Source organism: Rhincodon typus, chromosome 19, assembly GCF_021869965.1.
Source record: "Rhincodon typus isolate 14 chromosome 19, sRhiTyp1.1, whole genome shotgun sequence".
NCBI classification, from domain to species: Eukaryota; Metazoa; Chordata; class Chondrichthyes; order Orectolobiformes; family Rhincodontidae; genus Rhincodon; species Rhincodon typus.
In genome coordinates, this window is record NC_063350.1 from 54065939 (window position 1) to 54085555 (window position 19617).

The window sequence follows — 19617 nt, forward strand, 5'->3', positions numbered from 1 at the left end:
TTGAAGTGGGAGGAGCGGATAGTTGGGAGAAAAGACGGACAGGTCAGGGAGGCAGGGACAAGCTGGGCTGGTTTTGGGATGAGATCGGGTGTGGGGAGATTTTGAAGCTTGTGAAGTCCACATTGATACCATTGGGCTGTAGGGTTTCCAAGTGAAATATAAGGTGCTGTTCCTGCAACCTTCGGGTGGCATCATTGTGGCGCTGGAGGAGGCCCAGGATGGACATGTCATCCAAGGAGTGGGAGGGGGAGTTGAAGTGGTTTGCCACTGGGAGGTACTGTCGTTTGTCGCGAACCGAGCGTAGGTGTTCCCCAAAGCGGTCTCCAAGCCTCCGCTTGGTTTCCCCGATGTAGAGGAGGCCACATTGGGAACAGCAGATACAGTATACCACATTAGCAGATGAGCAGGTGAACATCTGTTTAAGGTGGAAGGTTTTCTTGGGGCCTGGGATGGGGGTGAGGGGAGAGGTGCAGGGGCAGGTGTAGCTCTTCCTGCGGTTGCAGGGAAAAGTGCCGGGGTGGTGGGGCTAATGGCGAGTGTGGAGCGGACAAGAGAGTCATGGAGAGAGTGGTTCCTCCAGAAAGCAGATAAGGGTAGGGAAGGCAAAATGTCCTTGGTAGTGGGGTCAGATTGCTGGTGGCGGAGGAGATGGTCCAGGTGAACTTAAGGTTGGGGTGGAAGTGTTAGTAAAGTGGATGAGCTGTTCGAGCTCCTCGTGGGAGCACGAGGCGGTGCCAATACAGTCATCGATATAATGGAGGAAGAGGTGGAGAATGAGGACAGTGTAGCTGCAGAAGAGGGGCTGTTCCATGTATCCTACAAAGAGGCAGGCATAGCTTGGGCCCATGCGGGTACCCATGGCCACCCCCTTTGTCTGTAGGAAGTGGGAGGAATTGAAGGAGAAGTTGTTAAGGGTGAGAATGAGTTCAGCTAAGTGGATAAGGGTGTCAGTGGAGGGGGACTGGTCGGGTCTGCGGGACAGGAAGAAGCAGAGGGCCTTTAGGCCATCTGCATGGGGAATGCAAGGATATAGGGAGTGGATGTCCATGGTAAAGATGTGTTGGGGACTAGGGAATCAGAAGTTTTGGAGGAGGTCGAGGGCGTGGGTAGTGTCATGGACATAGGTGGGGAGTTCCTGGACCTGGGGGGAGAAAATGGAGTTGAGATAAGTTCGGTGGGGCAGGAGTAGGCGGAGACAATGGGTTGACCAGGGCAGTCGGGTTTGTGGATTTTGGGAAGGAGATAGAAACGGGCGGTGCGGGGTTGGGGAACAATAAGGTTGGAGGCTGTGGGTGGGACGTCAACTGAGGTGATGGATGGTCTAGGAGATGATGTTCTGGAGATTGGGGGTAGAGTCATGATCAAGATGGCGGTAGGAGGAGGTGTCAGAGAGCTGGCGCCTGGCCTCGGCAATGTAGAGGTCAGTGCGCCATACTACAACTGCGCCACCCTTATCCGCAGGTTTTATAGTGAGGTTAGGGTTGGAGTGGAGAGCTGCGTGTTCTGTGGGAGAAGAGGTTGGAGTTGGTGAGAGTGGTGGAGAGGTTGAGGTGATCGATTTCTCCATGGCAGTTGGAGTTGGAGAGGTCAAGGGAGGGTAGGAGGCCTTGGGCTGGTGTCCAGGAGGAGGGGGTGTGTTGGAGGTGGGAGAAGGGGTCAGTAGAGGGAAGGTTAGGCTCGTGATTAAAGAAATAAGCGTGGAGGCGGAGGAAAAACTGTCCAAGCGTGAGCAATATTCGTTGATGGAGGGGGATAAAAGTGAGTCCTTTACTGAGGACTGACCGTTCGTCCTCAGTGAGGGGGAGGTCTGGGGGAATGATGAAGACCCAGCAGGGCTAGGTGCTACCATATGCTCTGGAGCTGCTGGCTGTGGAGGCGGTGGGTGGAGCAGCGTCGGCGGAGCGGATGTTCATCTGCACATCTGCCAGTGTGGTATATTGTATCCGCTGTTCCCGATGTGGCCTCCTCCACATCGGGGAAACCAAGTGGAGGCCGCTTTGTGGAACACCTACGCTCAGTTCGCGACAAACGACTGCACCTCCCAGTTGTGAACCACATCAACTCCCCCTCCCACTCCTTGGAATGACATGGCCATCCTGGGCCTCCTCTAGTGCCACAACGATGCCACCCGAACGCTGCACCTCATATTTCGCTCGGGAACCCTACAGCCCAATGGTATCAATGTGGACTTCACCAGCTTCAAAATCTTCCCACCCCCGACCTCATCCCAAAACCAGCCCAGCTCGGCCCCACCTCCCTGACCTGTATGTCTTTTCTCCCACCTATCCGCTCCTCCCACCTCAACCCCCACCCCCAGCTCCTATCTACCAGCCTCATCCCTGCCTCCTTGACTGACCAACTGCCATCCTAACTCCCCACCTACACTCACCTTTACTGGGTTCATCCCAGCCTCCTTGACCTGTCCATCTCCTCTCCACCTATCTGCTCCTTTATCCATCTTCCATCCGCCTCCCCATCTCTCTCTATTTATTTCAGAATCCCCTTCCCCTCCCCCATTTCTGAAGAAGGGTCCAGACCCGAAACGTCAGCCTTCCTGCTCCTCTGATGCTGCTTGGCCTGCTGTGTTCATCCAGCTCTACACCTTGTTATCTCAGTGACCTCATTAGGTGTTTTTCCCCCACTGAAGGTTCCACTCGGGTTTGTTAGGGCAAGGTCATGTCCAAAAAATTTGATCAAGTTGATCAAAGAGGTAACTAGGTGTGTAGGTGAGGGCAAGGCTTTTGGTGAAGTCAACTTGGATTTCAGCAAGGCTTTTGATAAGGTTCCACATGAGAGACTGATAGCAAAGGTGAGCCCACAGGGTCCAAAGAAATTTGGGAAACTGGATTCATAATTGGCCAATTGACAGGAAGCAGAATGTAATGGTCTGCATCCAGTAGTCCCTCAGGAGTGAGTGTTGGGACCCTTGCTGTTTGTTTATATAAAAGTTTTAGTCTTGCATATAAGAGGGTTGATCAATAAGTTCACAAATGATACAAAATTATTGGGATGATAAATAGTAAGGAGAATAGCCTTTGACTAAAGAGGATGTACAGCGTCAGATGGACAGGTCAGTGGCAAATGGAATCCAATTCAGATAAATGTGAGGTGATGGACTTGAATAGGACAAACAAGGCAAGGGGTAGGATGAATGATAGGACCCTGGGAAGCACCAAAAGATAAGAGGCACCTTGGTCTGCATGTACACTGGTCCCTTAAGAACATCCCACAGATGGATAAAACGGTTGAAGGCATATACAGTACTTGCCTTTATTAGCCAAGTCACAGAGTTAAATACAAGGAAGTTACAATGTTAATATAAAATGTTAATTAGGCCTCAGCTAGAGTAGTGTGTGCAGTTCTGGAATCCAAATTGATAGCAATGGAGACGTTGCATAGGAGATATACCAAGATATTGTCTGGGAGTTTCAGTTCTGAAGAGATTAGGCAGACTGGGACTGTTTTCCTTAGAGCTTAAGGGATTGAAAGGGAAGATGAATGAGATGTAGACAATAAGATAGGAGGGGTATAGATAGGGAAACATTTCTTCCTGTCTACTCTTTGGAGGGATCAATGACCAGAGGGCATAGATTTACAGGAAAGGGCAGATGGTTTAGAGGAGTTGTGAGGAAATCTGGAATCCACTATCTGTAAAAGGATGGTAGAGGTAGAAACTATCATAACATTTTATTATTTAGATATACACTTGTGATGTCAATGTACACAAGCCTATGAGCCAAGTGCTCAAAAATGGGATTAGAATAGTTAGGTAGTTGTCATTGACGCAATGGGCTGAAGGTCCTTTCTCTGTACTGTAGATCTCTATGACTTGTAGAAGTCTGTGCTGGATTTGCTCAACTTATGATTTCTTTGGTTTACTGTTTCTAATTTTGCTATGGATAATATGGGGACAAATGTATAGTGTTGCATGTCCCTATCCTTATTAACAGGCTGAATTCTTCACTGATGAATCAAGGCCATTGTGACTCAAAGTCTGGAATACTGCAACGTGTAGTCTGCTTGCAGCCATTCTACAGTGTCACTGGTTGTTGCTGAGGTCAGATGATCTAACTCCTAGCAGGCAGAAGATTAGTTGATGGTGCTGAGGTAACTCAATTTTTGCAACAGTGAAAGGGTCCAGTCCCCAAGCATCATCCAGGTCTATTTCAGGTGTTGTGTCATGAGCAGCTCTTTATCTTGCCTAGTTTGGTAGTCATTACAAACAGTGCACTGGTCAATGTGGTCTTTTATCTCACCGCTCATGTTTGACCAGTAATGTATTTCTTGTATCTTTCTCAGGCTAGAGTCAATTCATGCTGCATCCATTTCAGCATTTCTTTTCTAATTTTCATACAGATAATGACTATTTCTTTGTAGAAGATGCCATATTAGGCTATTACTTCACCTCTGTACCTCCAATACTCTCTCATAGTAGCAGACATGTCCTGGATGGTTTCAACTTTTCAATCAGTGCTTCCTGCAGAATTTGCAGAGTTGTATCTTGGTGCACAGGTTTTGATTCAAGTCTCAGATTCAACATGTCTGCTGGATTGATGACTTCAACAACATGTTGAGTTGTTACTTCACATTTGGGAGATTTCACACTATTAGGATCTTTTCTGTTCTTCATAGGGAGCGCTGCTTTTGAAGCTCGCTTGTAATGTAGATCTGCTTCCCTTGTTCACCACTTCCAAATAATACCACTGCAAACAAAGTAACATTCTTCGTAAACACTTACGTACAGATTGAAGCAGTCTGAGGAAGTGGTTTGTGGTCAGATTCTATTACCACCTTGTCTCCTCCAAACAGGTATTGATTAAAATGCTCACAAGCAAAAAAGCCAGACACTCATTTCCAACCTGTGCCTAATATAATCCAGTTTGTATTAAGGCCATGGATACAAATCTAACTGGCTGTCCTTACTGCACAAGAGTTGTTCCAAGTCCTGGAGAAACTCAGGAGGTCGAGTAACATTTGGGGAGAAAGAAGTGAAGTTAACATTTTGAGTCCAATATGACTCTTCTGTGTTTGTTTCAGATTTCTAGCATCTGCAGTATTGTGCTTTTATTGTTCCTAGTCCTGACTCATTGACATTACACTGCTATGTGACTTCATCATTGACATAATACCTTAGAAATGGCATTATCACCACTAGTAGTTTGATTTTGGTAAAAATTGCTTCTTTTTCTGGGTGCAACGCCACTGCATATCCTTAGCAATGAGCTTGGGTAGAGGTTCACACTTATATTACCTAATTTGTTATCATTTATCAAAAGTGTTCTTGAAATCTAAGTACCCAATGTCCATCTGCTGCCTTTAAAAATTTTGTTAGTAACAAACTTTTCAACAAACTCCTCCAAGTTAATCAAACCTGATTTCCCATTTGCAAATCCATGCTGACTATGCCCAATCAGATCATTATAAATCAGCTTGGCCTGCTGTGTTCATCCAGCCCTGCACCTTGTTGTCTCGGATTCTCCAGCATCTGCAGTTCCTACTATCTTTGATTATAAATCAGGTGTCTATTTATCTCGTTCTTTTAAATAAATTCTAGTAATTTTCCCTAATTACTAATGTAAAGGTAACAGGTCTGTAAATTCGAGATAGTAGGAACTGCAGATGCTGGAGAATCCGAGACAACAAGGTGCAGGGCTGGATGAACACAGCAGGCCAAGCAGCATCATAGGAGCAGAGAGGCTGACGTTTCAGGCCTAGACCCTTCATCAGAAAAGGGGGAGGGGAAGGGGGTTCCGAAATAAATAGGGAGAGAGTGGGAGGCGGATAGAAGAGGGATAGAGGAGAGGATAGGTGGAGAGGAAATAAACAGGTCGAAGAGGCGGGGATGGAGCCAGTAAAGGTGTGTTGGTAGGGAGTTAGGAAGGGGATAGGTCAGTCCAGGGAGGACGGACAGGTCAAGGGGGCGGGATGAGGTTGGTCGGTAGGAGATGGAGGTGCGGCTTGAGGTGGGAGGAGGGGATAGGTGGGAGGAAGAACAGGTTAGGGAGGCAGGGACGAGCTGGACTGGTTTTGGGATGCGGTAGGGGGAGGGGAGATTTTGAAACTTGTGAAATCCACATTGATACCATTGGGCTGCAGGGTTCCCAAGCGGAATATGTGTTGCTGTTCCTGCAACCTTCGGGTGGCATCGTTGTGGCACTGCAGGAGGCCCAGGATGGACATGTCGTCGAGGAATGGGAGGGGGAGTTGAAATGGTTCGCGACTGGGAGGTGCAGTTGTTTATTGCGAACCGAGCGTAGGTGTTCTGCAAAGCGGTCCCCGAGCCTCCGCTTGGTTTCCCCGATGTAGAGGAAGCCACACCGGGTACAGCGGATGCAGTATACCACATTGGCAGATGTGCAGGTGAACATCTGCTTGATGTGGAAAGTCTTCTTGGTGCCTGGGATGGGGGTGAGGGAGGAGGTATGGGGGCAGGTATAGCACTTCCTGCGGTTGCAGGGAAAAGTGCCGGGTGTGGTGGAGCTGGAGGGGAGTGTGGAGTGTGGAGTGGACAAGGGAGTCACGGAGAGAGTTGTCCCTCCGGAAAGCAGATAAGGGTGGGGAGGGAAAGATGTCTTTGGTGGTGGGGTCGGATTGCAGATGGCGGAAGTGTCGGAGGATGATGCGTTGGATCCGGAGGTTGGTGGGGTGGTACGTGAGGACGAGGGGGATTCTTTTTTGGTTCTTATTGCGTGGACGGGATAGCTGGATGGGAGTGTGGAGCGGACAAGGGAGTCACGGAGAGAGTTGTCCCTCTGGAAAGCAGATAAGGGTGGGGAGGGAAAGATGTCTTTGGTGGTGTAAATTCACTGTGTTCACTCTCACTCCCTGCTTAAATAGTGGTGTGACATTTGCTACCTTCAAATACAGCAAAATCATTCTGTTTCTATAGAATTTTGGACGATAGTTGATGCATCATCTCCATAGCTACCTCCTTTAACGGTCTGGGATATAGACCACCAAATCCTCATTTTCTCTAGCCAGTTGGATCTCTAGTTCTGGGAGATTTCTGGCATCTACCTGAGTGAAAACAAAAAAAAAAGTTGTAATCATTTATATTTCACTACCATTTCTCTATTTGCTACTATAAGTTCTCAAATCTGTGGGTGCTGCATCTCTACTCCAATTATCATCTTTTTTGGGAATCTTTCCTTGTCAGTACATAACCTATGTATTTAACTTCAGGCATCTTCGATTGCATTTTTTTTATTGCTTAGCTTCAGGTTTATGTGGTGAGGTCTCTCTAGTAAATCTTAGAAATACTTTTTCCCATTAATACTCTCTAACTGAGGTATGACAACTTCAAAGCTTCTGCAAGTCAGTAGATTTTTTGTGAGTAATATTTCCTCAGATGTTTTTATAGTTGGATTTCTTATATCAAAAGTAATCCCGGGGGGATTTTTCCGATTGTCGTCTTTTTAAACATTGGGCATCAGCATCATAGGCCAGCATTTACTGCACATCTCTAGCTGCCCTTGAGAAGGTGGTGAGCTGCCTTCTTGAACTGCTGCGGTTCACTCGAGTGTAGGTACACCCATGGTGCTGTTATGGAAGGAAGTTCCAGGATTTTGATCCAGCAACACTGAAGAAACCATGATATGTTTCGAAGTCTGGGCAGCGAGTAGCTTGAAGGGAACGTGCAGGAGGTGGCATTCTGCATAACTATGTTAACTCAATACTTCAAAGCTGCAGACACTTTTTTTCTTTCACTACTTCTTTCTTAGAGCTCCGTAAGTCCACACATTTTCAGTTGCACTAACTCCGACACCCTGTTACAAATGATACATGTTTAATGGCTACCAGACTGCACACACAGACTCTTATAGCAAAGCTAGAAGTCACATGGCTACAGCAAGCCAGACAGTTGTATTTCTCCAAACACTGTCTGAGTTGTTAACTTTGCCTCAAACTAACATTTCTAAATGTTTTCTTACCAGTAGTTAAAATAACTGACCTGTTATCAGTGGATTTATCCATGCATCCTTTTTTGGAATAGAGTTTAACAGTCACAATTTTCCAGCCCTTTGACAATTCCTGTACCTAAGGAGATTGGAAGATCCCAGCCTGCAACTCAATTATTTCCTCTTTTATTCCTTCCTCCACCCCAGTATCCTTACATGCATGCCATGCTATTTTGGTGATTCATCACTTTTTATGTGTAGCGTGCCTTTCTAATAGTATCTCCTCTTTTGTCAACTGTAAGCTTATTCCAGTATTTCAAACAATCGTCTTTCAGTTTACATAATCTTTTGGTAAACACAGATGCACAAAACTCATTTAGTACCTCAACCATGCTGTGGCTTAATGCCCAATTTTCTTTTTAAACTTAATTAACCCTATTCTTTTTCTACATATGTCTATAGAAGAGTTTATTTATTCCTTAATGTTAACTGCCAATTTCTTCTCATACTCCCCTTTTGCTGCTTTTCAGCCATAAATTCCATTTTTCTGCTTTACTTTAGTTTGTGTGTCATTCAGGAAATCTGTCTTTAATTGCCCAGCCTCCTCCTTTAGCAATAATATGCCTCAACAGTATCAAGGCACATTATCAATCTCTTCTTCTCTTTAAAATAGCTCATTGGTCCATTTCGATTGCTAAAGTCTAATTCCAAATTACCTTGGCCATCGCCCAGTTAAGTACTTTGACTCTTGCTTTCACCTGTCCTTTTTTCAGAGTTACCCTAATTTTTAAGACAGTGATTGTTTCCCAACTTGATCCACTTTATTCATTCCTCTATCTAGCCCGTAAGGGCACCATGCCTAGATTTAAGATCTAACCAGCCTGCTCTGGAGAGAATCTACCTTTACCAGAGCCACTTCCAATGTTCTGTGCAGCAGGACCACTGCCCTCAGCAATTTGGAAGGGCGGAGTCCAACTAAGCTTCATGAAGTTAAGCAGTTCCCAGGATGACAGATGAGACATTCAAAAGATGCCCTCCGAGTCTCTCTGAAAAATACACCAACATCTCCAATGAGTTATGGGAATCTCTAGATCAGAAATGGCCAAATTGGAAGAGCAGCATCTGTGAAGCAGTGAACCATTGAATCTCTCTGACAGAGCCAGATGGAGGGCAAACACAGCACAGAAGGAACATAGAAACATCCAAACACCCCACCCTCCTATTACAGCAAATACAGTATGGTTTACAGGGACAGTATTGAATTAATTAAACACCTCAGGACCTAAAACAAGAGTGGAAAATTCATCCTTGACCTGGAAGGCCAGGCTAACAACAGGAGTCCTAAAAATTAGTGCACAAGTACAAAGTTGGAATTTTTTTCTCCTAAGGTGTCAACAGTAGCGCTTAGGAAACGAATTGCCCAAATTGAGAGGGTCAGTAAACCCAACCAGAGGTGATGGTGTTGGATAGTTACAGAACATATTGCAGAAACGTCTGTTTCTGTTATAACCTCTGTTGAAATTAACCAGCCCAGAGTGAACAAGCTGGGGGACAAGGCAAACAAAATTGGTAGTCGAAGATAGTTGTTTAATAATTATTTGGAGCGCTGAATCAATGGTTGTAGCGTTGGGGTAATACACCAAAAATCACTGCTACGAAAGGTATCCTCTTTTAAAGATTATTCTTTATGATTCGCACTCCATTATCCTCAAACGGATACTTTTCTTTTACTGTCTGGCAAATTTCAAACAGCACAATTCCTGCCCGAAGCTAAAATTCTTATTTCCTTTAACTATGAACCAACACTCGTCCATTAAAACGTCCTTGCAAAATGCACTGCATAAAACTACCATTGCCACAAACACGATAATGCTGCAGGAGAAATTCTGAATTGTAAGAGTTGCCATTACTTCAGAAGTTTCCATGGGTCACTGCCTTCCTTTTCAAATTTTACCTCATACACGTTCGTCCGTTTCTTCTCCACTGACTGACCTCCATTCTTTCCCGCCTCTCTCCGCCCGCCGTTTATTTCGAATTCAAATCTTCTGTTTCCTAACCGACCACGTACCTCTTCCTCAGCCCCCGCCGCTCTAATGATGCCCCAGCTTCAACTCTCTTCTAACTGTGTTAGTGAGTTACTGGGACAACAAGGTGCAGGGCTGGATGAACACAGCAGGCCAAGCAGCATCATAGGAGCAGAGAGGCTGACGTTTCGGGCCTAGACCCTTCATCTGTGAGTTACTGGGTTGTTTTATTTCCCAACGCGAAGGGCTCGTCAACTGCAGGTATTTTGAAAGTACAATGGATCAATTGCAAATACGTTTAGACCGAAATATCTTTTAGAAATAAATTAAACTGAAACAGGTTTGGGCAATGTTAGCAGTGTTTAAAAGCCAGAAACAGCATTGAAAATTTGAAGTGATTTCGATATTTTATATCTCGAATGCAGATTCTGCTCCCTCAGACTATATTCAAATCCATTTTAAGCCCTTTCAGACTTCATCCTCCAAATCAGGAGTTAAAAATCAGTAACGAGGGAATTATTTTTCAAGTGTTGCACAGAGGAACTAAAGGCAAGTATCCATAGACGACAAATAAGAACTTAATTTGTTCTGGTGGACTCTACCTTTCTCTAATAATACTGTGGGATATTTTACCTGAGCAAACCAATTCTTCGTTTAATATCTTATCCAACAATTCACCCTTCCTTCTGGTGGGTGATTAAATTTTCTTTTTAATTTGACAGTTCAGATTATTACGTTCCTCTTCAAGTTTTCCAAATCTGTACCAAGACTCTTTCCTACTTTTCTCTACTTTCCTCATGAATATGTTTTATCAGAATCTTTCTCTTGCTGAAATGCCAGGTTTATCATAGATATGAATCCAAATTGCAGTTGTTGGCAAGTTATTTGATTATGAGTGATTTTATAGCCTGACCTGTTCTGTTTACCATAAGATTAGGGGTCATATATCAGAATCATAGAATCCCTACAGTGTGGAAACAGGCCCTTCGGCCCAACATGTCCACTTGACCCTTGGAGCATCCCACCCAGACCCATACCCCTATAACCCACCTAATCTACACATCCCTGAACACTGTGGGCAATTTAGCATGGCGAATTCACCTAACCTGCACATCCTTGGACTGTGGGAGGAAACCAGAGCACCAGGGGAAAACCTACACAGACATGGGGAGAATGTGCAAACTCCACGTAGACATTTGCCGCAAGGTGGAATCGAACCCAGGTCCCTGGTGGTGTGAGGCAACAGTGCTAACCACTGTGCCACATATTTCGATTCCTACTTTTCAAAACAAGCTAATGGGTAGCCATTAGGAATGGGAACCTTGGGTGACCCTTCTTTTTCATAGTTTGTGGTCCATGAAGCTAATAGCAGCCTAATTGCTGATCTGGCTGAGATCAGCTAATGCATCACAGTGATTGAAACAGGGAACATCTGACAAGTAAAGATCAGAACTGTACCTTTACTCACTAGGGCACATTTTGATAAGATGGGAGGCATGGTGGCTCAGTGGTTACCACTGCTACCTCACAGCACCAGGGATCCAGGTTTGATTACACCCTTAAGTGACTCTGTGTGGAGTTCCCTGGCTGAGCGTGAGTTTCCGCTGGGTGCTCCAGTTTCCTCCCACAGTCCAAAGATGTGCAGGTTATTTGATTTGATTTGATTTATTTATTGTCACGTGTACCTAAGTACAATTAAAAGCTTTGTTTATGAACAGTTTAAGTAGATCATAGTAAGCAAGGGCATACAGATCATAGGGTGAATAAAAACTTACAGGTATATAGGTTACATCGCACAGGACGTGCACTAGGCAAGATCAACATTAGAAAAGAGTAGTTTTAATAAGTTTTACAGATTTAGAATTTAAAAGTATAGAACAGTTATAAGAAAATGTTAGAGTTAAATCCGCTGTAGGGAGCTCGGGAGTCGCATGGTGTCAGCCCCCCTCTTGAATCTTGTTAGGTTAGGTGGTTTGGCTATGGTAAATTAACCCATAGTGTCCAGGGATGAGCAGGCAAGATGGATTAGCCATGGTGATTGTGAGGTTACTGGGTAGGCTTGGGGGTGGGCCTGGGTGGGATGCTCTTTGGAGGGTTAGTATGGACTTGTTGGGCCAAATGGCCTGTTTCTGCGCTGTAGGGGTTTGATGATTCCAAGTCCAAACAAAAAGCATCTTATAGTGTGCAATCATTAGCAATTATCAAAGTACATTCTAATTTCCTTATCCTTCAAAGTATACAGTGTCACTTCATGCCTGGGAAGCTCATGTCACGTGTTGTGGAAAATCTGCATTGGGAGCATCAAGTTGGCAGATTATTAAAAAGAATCCTACAGAAGTTTGCTTTAAAATCTGAAGTTTCCAGTGACCGGAATATTGGATGTTATGAAGTGAAAAGTGGCAGAAAATGTGTGCAGTTTTAAGAAAATGTTCTTTCACAGCAAGTGTTGCTGGTTAGACCAGCATGTATTTCCCATCTCTATACATCCTTGAGAAAGTGATAGTGACTTGCCTTCATGAAGAACTGCAGTTCATCTGAAGTGGTACTCCCACAGTGCTATTAGGGAGCAAGTTCCATGATTTTGACCCTGCAACACAAGGAATGGCGACATATTTCCGATCAGGATGGACATTAAGGTCCCCCATGCAGAGTACATTCCACACCCTTGGCCACTCAGTGCTTCCTCGAAGCAGTGGTCAATATGGAAGAGCAATGATTCATCAGCCAATGAAGTAGTGTGCTATGCAGAAATGTGGAAGTTTCCTTGTTCATATTTGATCTGATGCCATGAGACGTCATGAGATCTGGAGTCAACGCTGAGGGCTCTCAGGGCAACTCCCTCTTAATGATATACTACTGTGCCATCATCTCTGGTGGGTTTGTCATTACATTGGAACTAACCCTGCATGTTGTCTGCCTTCCTACTCATTCTGGACACCTCACCACCTTTCTCCCACCTGCATCAGCACTTACAGCTGTGCCTGCCACTTCCATTTCACTCATAACCTCTCGTTGTCTCATTACAGGTGAAAGCAGCCCACAATAAGGCTGAAAGAGCCAAAACGTGATGGGGGTGGGGTGGGGTGGGGTGGGGGGGGTGGTGTGTGGGGAGCGTGGCAGTGTGGTGTGGGGGAATAAGAACTCCTTTTATGTCTTTAATCTGTGTTAGGAGAGAATCCTTATCATAGCAGGAGAGGACTGTGACTGCTCATGTAGTGATGCTGAGACCTTCATGCATCAGCAATCAAGTAAGAATTATTTCAACCATGTGTCGTGCACTCCCCCATTACCCCCATTGTCACTGTATTCTTAACATGCCCAAGCTCATTCCTTCTCTTGTCTGCTGTAAGTGCATGTGACAAATTCACAGCCTCCGCCCTGAAGACACCAGCCTGGCCAGACATCATCTCTCCCTCCACCTCTGAGGAAGAAGACTCAAATCTCCCCAGAAGATGCACAGGCAAGGCTGTCTCCTACACCCTCCACCAGCTCTGATACTGACATCTTGGTGGGTACTTCAGCTAGATTAGAGTTAAGTGCACATTCTGGTAAGCACGTCACTGTTATATTTCTACAGCTGGTTGAGGGCGAAACTCCCCACGCCACTGGTGCTTAGAGGACTGCCAAAAACCAGGCACCTGCTGAGTGTCAGGCAGAAGAAGAAGGCAGGTTAGTCAGAGATACTGAAGAGGTTGGATCATAAGCTGGGCGAGTCATAGAGTCAGACAGCACAGAAACAGCTTAGCACCAGTGGCAAAGCAAAGGCTGGTGAGGATCCTTGATCTCTATCTCGGTCCCCTTTAGAAGGAGACAGGGGTAGGCACTCTGCCTGAGGAAGAACAACATATAGACTCCCCAAAAGTTTCCTCTCAGGACACTCCAGAGGTGTCCAGAGTCTCCATCACTACCCTACCTGTTATCCCAAACCCTGTGGCAGTTCATGGCAAGGAGGATGATCATCTGGTCAGGACCCACTCAGCATGTCTAGTCCCTTTGGCCACACTCGTCCCTAGGGTTGTCCACCCAAAAAAACCGAAGCCAACAGGCTACATTATAGGACAGGCTCCCTCCACACCAGCTGCAGACCCCAAGACTGCACCTATGTATAGGAGAAGGAAACAGAAAAAGAAAATCTTCTGAGGGCACGTGGGTAATACAGGTAAAACCTAGTTGTAAGTACATCATCATATCTTTAAATCTATCTCCAGCTTTTTCATCATCAGTTCTGTGAGCAGCTGTCATTGTAGTTGCGGCTGTCTGAGTTAAAGCTATCTTTTCCATAGCACCTGTATTAGCATGAAACTTTGTCATGATTGAATGAGGGAGCATCAGATGTTGTGAAGGCTTCCATCAGTTTGAAACTATTGTTAAACAACTGGAAAAGCATGAAAAGGTCAATCTGGTAAGCTGCATTTACAGTGGAATTACTCAGGGTCACAGGCGTCAGCAATATCTCATTTGCAGTCATTGAAAGGTGACTTCACAGAACTAAATAGTGATGTCTTGAAAAATGTCCATATTACAGAAGAGGAGATGCAAGAGGTTTTAAAACGCATAAATGTTGATAAATCCCCAGGACCTGACCAGTTGTATCCCAGAACTTTGTGGGAAGTTAGGCTAAAGGTTGCTGGGCCCCTTGCTGAGATACTTGTTTCATCGACAGTCATGAGTGAGGTGCTGGAAAATTGGAGGATAGCTAATGTAGTGCCAGTATTTAAGAAAGGTGGTAAGGAAATGCCACGGAAATATAGACATTTGAAGCTGATATCGATGGTAGGTAAGTTGTCAGAGAGGATTCTGATGGACAGGATTTACATGCATTTGGAAAGGCGAGGACTGACTACGGATTGTCAGAATGGATTTCTTTGTGGGAAATCGTGTCTCATTAATTTGATTGAGTTTTTTTGAAGAGGTGACAAAGAAGATAAAGAAGAAGGCAGAGTAGCAGACGTTGTCAAATGGACTTCAACAAGGCATTCGATAAGATTCCACATGGTAGACTGGTTAGCAAGGTTAGGAGCTAGCCGATTGGATACAAAATTGGCTTGAAGTTAGAAGACAGAGGGTGGTAGTAGAAGGTTGTTTTTTGGCTCGTGACCAGCAGTGTGCTGCAAGGATCGGCACTGGGTCCACTGCTTTTCATCATTTATATAAATAATTTGGATGTGAATATAGGAGGTATGGTTAGTAAATTTGCAGATGACACGAAAATTGGTGGTGTAGTGGACAGTAAAGAAGATTATCTCAGAGTACAACGGAACCTTGATCAGACGGGCCAATGAGCCAAGGAGTGGCAAATGGAGTTGAAAAGTGAGGTGTTGCATTTTGATAAGGCAAACCAGGGCTTATACAGTTAATGGTAGGGCCCTGGGGAATGTTGCTGAATAAAGAGATGTAGGGGTGCAGGTTCTTAGTTCCTGGACAGTGGAGTTGCAAGTAGATAGGGTGGTGAAAAAGGCATTAGGCACACTCATCCTTGTTGGTCAGCATATTGAGTATAGGAGTTGGGATGCCATATTGCGGCTATACAGGACATTAATGAGACCACTTTTAGAATACTGCATTCAATTCTGGTCTCCCTGCTGTAGGAAAGATGTTGTTAAACTTTAAACAGTGCAGAAAAGATTTACAAGAATGTTGCTGGCATTGGAGAGTTTGAGCTATAAGGAGATGCTGAACAAGCTGGGGCTTTTTTCCCTTCAGTGTTGGCGGCTGAGAAGTGATCTTAAAGAGGCCTATGCAATCATGAGGGGTATAGCCAAGGTTATTTTCCTAGGGTAGTGGAGTCCAAAACTAGAGGGCATAAGTTTAAGATGGGATGGGAAAGATTTAAAAAGGACTTGAGGGGTAAATTTGCTCTATTGTCTCCGCCCACTTATATGTTGAGAGCCCCCTTACAATTTTTAACCCCTTCATATCTCAGCATTCTGATTCCAATCCTCACAATTGAGTTTCCCAACTTCCCTCCTGCAGCAGTGATCTCTGATAAACACGCCATAGTGTTTAATAAATGTACTCCCAGAACAGACTGAGGCCCAGCTCCTTGACCAACTTGAATGGACAACTCTGACTCATGCCTAACCATTCCCCTGACTGGTCTTTGTGCTGTTTCCAATTGATGTCCTGGATTGTTTGCAGTAGACACACAGGGCTTGCAGACTGTAGAGGTTCAGACTCGGGTCCGATGTCCAACTGACCGTGCCCAATCCCCCAGATTGATGATTGGAGGCTGCTCTTAACTTACTATGCTGGGAAACCCTGACTGAAGGATGTGAGATCAACTCCCTTTAGACTTTGAGATAAGGCCATTTGTTTGAAATATGGGCAGTTTGTTTGCCACTATACACAACAGCAACATTCCAGTGAAAGGTGCTGGTACACTCTGAAGTGCAGCATGGAAGTGTTGGACTTAAGTCTTAAGGCTGGTATATTTTGGTTGCTAATGTTCCTGTACAAGCGAGGTTGGGAAAGGTGGTGCCCATAAAGCGTGCTCTGCGGTCTTGGTGACTGGTGTGCAAGCTGGGGGGCTGGAGGAGCAAGCGATAAGCTGGAATACCGAGTAGCTGCTCTTTCATGTTGGGAATTGTCACCATCTAGTTTCTATTTGGCAGGAGAGAGAATATGAAACAGCATATAAATGAGATGAGATTAACTAATAATGAAGTGCATGTTAATTGTCCTTTTGCCATTCATTAGGAAGAATTTCATCTCGCCACTAAACACATGGTTGGAATAGTAGTCTTTTCGCTCTCAATGTTGAAAAACTCCTCAGTGCTGATGTCTCAGGATTTTCCCAACTTTCTTCCCAGTGCCTGGGAACATTGTGTCCTCTGTGACTGTGATGGAATGTTGAATTAGTATCTACCTCTTAAGAGGAGATGTTAATCAATAACTACTTTAGATTTCATTTTCTCAAAGCTACTTTCTCCTTCAATGCAAAATTCACCCTGTTGTGTTACATTCAAGTAAAGTCAAAGAAGCCCACAAACAGAAGCATCAGGTGCCCTTTGTGAGGCTTACTTTCTTCATTACCTACTTACACAACATGTTGTAAATAAAGGGAAACACACATATTTTCGGAGGAGTACTTGTTTATTCTTCTAACTTTTACAAACCACTGTATTTGAGAAACAGAAAACTTTTTTCAAAGTTGAGGGATGGAACAGTATTGCGTATATACATTCTGCCAGTCCAGTTTATAATAAATATGGTTTTAAATAGAAAGGACTTTTTCATTCAGAGTACAAAGATATTTTGGTATGGACCACTTGGAAGAATCTGAAACCACTAAAGAAATAAATATTTCTTTTCTTCTGTGAAAAAGTATTTACATAAAATATTATACACACTCACACTCTCGACATCACACAGCAACCAAATGATTTGGTCTCACTTGCATTTATAGGTTCGCTGAGAACAGAGTTACTACAACTCAGAAAATTCAGGCACTTTAATAATTTGGTGGCTGTAGTCAAGAAAGAATTTTAAAATGAACTTACATTGGACTAAAACCACTATATAGGCCACACTATTCTTTAAATTTGATCTCACAAGCTGTATTTTAACTAGAACCAGATGAAGATGGTGGGCTAGATTGTACCACACAATGAATTAAATTCAAATCAGCTTCATGTGTACATGCTTAAATGAAGAATCTTGAATAACAGCATGTACTTCAGCTTCTCTATCCCTCATCTAACTGCAGAGGCTTCTAAACTTCATTGTAATAAATCTGACACAGAATGCAGTTATCTGGTATTCCTGCCACTAATACCTCTCAATAAAATAAAAGTGAACTCTGTCTCTCAAAATGGGATCTGATGCAGTATTTAGACTTATTAAAGGCAATGCAAAAGGTCAATTTTGACTATTCAATGGATCAAGCAGCACATTATTGTGGGGAAAATGAGTTAAAGGCACTGTAAAGTCAGGGTTCCACTGCTCGCCCAGTCTAACTTTATTTACATTTGCTTGACATTTGGACTAAACATAAATGATTATTCAGGATTGATGTGAAGGATATCTTAATACTTGCTACACCCATTTGTAAATTATTTGCTGATTGCTGAATTTTCTATTGTTTTCTTATTTGAAGGCATAATTTGTTTCATAATAATTGGCCCTTGACATGTTTATGCCTGCAAAATTCTCACGCATAGTTTATTAAATGGCTTCTCAAGGCTACAGTGAAAGGTCATCCTGAGTAAGCTATAGTAACAACATGGGTGTATGGACTTTATGTACCATATATGCCATTCTCCGGGAAAGTCAGTAGGTTGACAGGTAAGTGATGGGAGAAATGAGTTGTGTGTTACTTATAATTTATTACATCCAATGTTATCGGCCTTTCAATTGTCAGAAGCCAATTGTCTCCTTCCTTAACTGGATGCTGTAGAGTTGTGAGGGAAGGAATCTTCTCACTTCAGTTTTCTTCTTGGCTTTCATGACCATTTTTAGGTTGCAACCTAGAGCAGCAGGCTTCCTGTTTATTCTTTTTCAGAGCAAAGCAATTCAGAACCCACCTTCTAATTAAAGGCATTATGCTTAGAGAAGCTCAAGGGACTTGGAATTTTCAGGCAGCAGCACACATGGGAGTGGTTAGGAGCCTGGAAAAGCTGACCCCTGGGTCTGTAGTGAGGTAAATTTTCCCAAGGATAGGAAGAAGAGAACAGCTTCTTCACCCAACCAGGAATGGATAGAAGTGGCCTAGGAAACAAGCAGAAGCAGTGGGATCTTCGAACCTGCAGGCAATGGACAAGGATGCTCCAGAACCTCAGGAATGCATGTTTGGTAAGGGGCCACGAACTCTGACTTGCACAATACATCTCAAAAGACATCTACAGTTCCATTAATTCCTGTCACTGCAGACACATTGTATCTCCATCTGAGCAACCTAAACTCAAACTAACCCTCAGCCATATTGCCCCTTGAAACCAAGCTACAGATACCATACATACATTCTGTACATTAATACTTTGAACATAAGGCATTCCTAACACAAGCACACACACACAACAATTTACTACAACCTGATAAGCATCAAGGGACATGGAGTTGTTGGAAGTGGGAATTGGTGGTATAAAGTGGAAATGACAGATGACTTGTCAGCTATTGGCAGTTCATGACCACCATGCCTATGCTGAGATGATTGATATTTTGTCTGTAGATGTTTACTTGGGACATCACCTAGTTATTGATGAATCTCGATGTCCATATTGTGTGCCCTATGGAGGTGTACATTGGTGTGGGTAGAAGAGCTGGAAGCCCTGCTGCTTTACTGTAGCTGCTTCTGGGCTATGTAGCATTGAAACAATCCCAGCCCCAGAATTTCAACAGAAGGAAGCCGCGTAGCTGCACAGCTACTTCCATTTGCTCAAAAAGCTGGTTTCAGGGAAGTGAAAGTGAGGCTGAGTGAATTACTGGACATGTAGACTCCAGCTAGGTTCCCCTGTCATTAGGCCAATTGTGCCACTGATATTTTACAAATGACGAGTGGTAGAGGGCCACCCACGCTATAGCACCAGCCATACACTCAAGAAAGATCCACCTCACTCCTGCCTGAATGGGCCCAATGTGCCCAACTAAACTTACCTGCATTCCCAGGTCTCTCCTACCACTGCTACTGCTCCCTGGTTGCAGCTTCAAGCAGTTGCTACCTGATCCATCCATTTGGCCAGGAGCCCTTGGTGCTGGGC